Raw genomic sequence first — 3402 nt, forward strand, 5'->3', positions numbered from 1 at the left:
GGCTCCAGTCCATGCTCAGATGAGTCCTTTGCATTTACACCTCTCCTGGATGTGCCAGGGGCAGGCAGAGAGCCCCCTGTGGGGAAATCACTCTCCATGTGGCTAGGAATCAAAGGGGAGGGAGGAAGAGATGGGGTCCGACAATCCCCTTGCATGGAATGTCCATGGTGATTGGTATAAATTCCCCTAGTCCATGTGTAATAAGGGATCCCCCACTACCCAAGGAGCTCAGAACATCCTTAGCACATGGAATTTCGGGGAGGACAATGATGCACACTAATCATTCTATCCCTGGACACAAAGCTTTCACGTCCATCTCATAAGGCAAAACACATTCAGTCCTCATCCTTGAGACCCTAAAGGCATAAATACTTCAGCAGAGCTCAGAAATCCAGTGCAAAGACTCCAAAAGATTCAGGGAAAACTTGACTCTGTGCCAGAAAATCAAAGAGGGGTCACACACTCCTAAGCTCTATGGCAGGAGTGAATATTCCCATTTCAAAAGGAAAAGACACAGACATTGAAGGGGACTGAAGCCCAGCAGCACTGACATTAAACCCACTGCTCCAATTCTGTCCTCAGGGGTCACTGTGGGTGAGAGGGGGGAGGGCTCTGGGCAGGCCCAGCACACAGCCCAGCTGGACACAGCCCCCTGGCCTCACTCTCAGTGAGCTTGTCCTGCAGCCTGCAGCCTCCTGTTCAAGGGCTGCTCACTGCTGGCTCCTCTGCTCCTGGTGTCTCCTCAGCAGCCCTGGGTGTGCATCTCCTTCTGAACATCTGTAAATTGTTCTATATTATGTCATTGAAAGGATTCTTACTGCATTTGCCCTGTACCTGATTCCTTTTCAGTTCCACTGAGTAGGTTGCTCTCTTAACAGTCAATGGAGGTTGGCCAAGCTGGTCTCCCTTCAGCCTAGGTTCTCTGTGCTCTTTTGGTGATGATGACAGTGAAAGCCGAGGCTGCTAGAGGCAGCCTCACTTACTCCAGAATGAGGGGAATGGTAGTGATTCTCATTTCTTTCATGAGACAGAGGAGGATGGGCCTGAATGACTTTATTCAGAAGATTGCCAATAACTTCTAGCATGCAAACACCCTGAAGATCAGTCCTTTTTGAAATCTCCCAACCTCAGGAGCCCGAGCTTGTGAATGCTCACCCTTCTCCTCCAAGTGCTTCTCAGCAAAAAAAACCTTGGTCCACCATGCGGTCCTCATGCTAAACCATCCGATTTTCACTTCTTGAAAGTAATTGGGAAGGGCAGTTTTGGAAAGGTTCTTCTAGCAAGACATAAGGCAGAAGAAGCATTTTATGCAGTCAAAGTTTTGCAGAAGAAAGCAATCCTGAAAAAGAAGGAGGAGAAGCATATTATGTCGGAGCGGAATGTTCTACCGAAGAATGTGAAACAGCCTTTCCTGGTGGGCCTTCACTTCTCTTTCCAGACTGCCAACAATCTGTACTCTGTCCTAGACTACATTAAAGGAGGGGAGCTGTTCTACCATCTCCAGGGGGAGTGCTGCTTTCTAGAACCACGGGCTTGCTCCTATGCTGCTGAAACAGCCAGTGCCTTGGGTTACCTGCACTCTCTGAACATCGAGACTTAAAACCAGAGAATACATTGCTAGATTCACAGGGACACATTGTCCTTACAGGCTTTGGCCTCTGTTAGGAAAACACTGAACACAGTGGCTCGACATCCACCTTCTGTGGCACACCTCCGTATCTTGCACCTGAAGTACTTCATAAGCAGCCTTATGACAGGATGGTGGATTGGTGGTGCCTGGGGGCTGTTTGATAGCAGATGCTGTATGGCCTGCCCCCTTTTCACAGCCGAGATGTACCATAACATCCTGAACAAGCCCCTCCAGTAGAAACCACACATCACAAGTTGTGCATTCTGCAGGGCCTTCTGCAGAAGGACAGGACAAGGAGGCTCGGTGCCAAGGACGACCTTATGGAGATGAAGAATCACATCTTCTTCTCTCTGATTACCTGGGATGATCTCATCAATAAGAAGATAACGCCCCCTTTTAACCCAATGTGAGTGGGCCCAGCGACCTGCGGCATTTCCATCCTGAGTTTACTGGAGAGCCTGTCCCGAGCCCATCGGCAGGTCCCGACAGCATCCTCATGACAGCCAGCGTGAGGGAGGCTGCCAGGCATTCCTGGGCTTTCCCCACGCCCCTCCCTTGGGCCCTTTCCTCTGGACAGTCTCGGGTGGCTTTGGAGGATCCCTTGGGTGTTCTAAAAGGTTTAGTTAGCCTTTGGCAGAGCTGCCAGCTGCCAGGACATCTTGAAGGAGCATTTGCACCTCTCTGGAGTGTGGCAATCCTGTTGCACACTGTTTGCTGGAGCTTTTCAAAGAGCACACCCTCCTCTCAGTGAGCTCCTGAGGTTTTCGTCTTTATTCTTCCCCCCAACGTGGTGCTATCTCTGGATGAGCATCAGCGTGCTGCTGAGACAGGTGCAGTGAGCTGGTTAGGAGGAGGATGCCGATCTAAGAAGGATCTTCCGTGGGCCTGTCTGGGCTGTGATGAGGAACATTCTGGAATGTGCCTTTTCTGCTGAGATCGTGTCAGCTCCAAAGCTTTTCCTATTGCAGAGTGCTTCCTTTTTCATCTTTCCTTGTGGATACACTATGTAAACGGTGGTACAAGTGTGGCACGCCTGATCACAGATGGATTTTGTTATAAGCATCAATGTGACACTTGCAGGACACTACAGTGTGGGACGTTGTTTGCTTCTTCCATATTTGGAAGATAAATTCATGTGTAGACTTTTTTGTAAGATGTTGTTATAACTAAGATTATTGAAATGGTCTTGCAATGACTTGCATCCAGATGCTTAAAAGAAAGCATTGCTGCTACAAATATTTCTTTTTAGAAAGGGTTTTTATGGGCCAATGCCCCAGTAGTTGAAGCCGCCGGTGCTTTCATTGTTTAGAATGTCACCTGTAAAATGGGTCAGTCTGTCCCTTCAGATGTAAGTGCCCGTGGATCTTATCCACACACCACAGGACGCCCGATTAGCAAATGCCAATCAGATGATGCACAATTTTCCTCTCAGAGATTCAGATTGACTTGCACTGAGGTTTTTGTGACAGAGAGACTTGTATGTCTGTCCTTTGAAATTTGAGACACAGCAGCTGTGAGAAGACATGAAACCACCAGTCCCCTTTGATTTCAGCACGGACACCATCAGTCAGCACACTGGTGTTTTATTTTTCATTTTAATACACTTTTAGCTGTAGGTGGGCACAAAGCCTTATTTTACTGGTTTGTTTCCCGGGTGCTGAGGATCAGACCAGGCCTCCCACAAGGGCTCTGCACTGGGCCTCAACCCAGCCCCACACACTCCTACTGCTGTTGTGATACATTGGTTTCTCTTGACACTCCCTGGGTCTCTT

The 3402-nt window shown here is 48.8% G+C and overlaps 1 pseudogene; it reads left to right on the plus strand.

Annotated features, from left to right (window-relative positions):
• Positions 1–928: 928 nt before the first annotated feature.
• On the plus strand, positions 929–1827 carry LOC107134775 (annotated as a pseudogene).
• Positions 1828–3402: the final 1575 nt, after the last annotated feature.

The sequence above is a fragment of the Marmota marmota genome, unplaced genomic scaffold (assembly GCF_001458135.2).
Source record: "Marmota marmota marmota unplaced genomic scaffold, marMar, whole genome shotgun sequence".
Taxonomy (NCBI): domain Eukaryota; kingdom Metazoa; phylum Chordata; class Mammalia; order Rodentia; family Sciuridae; genus Marmota; species Marmota marmota.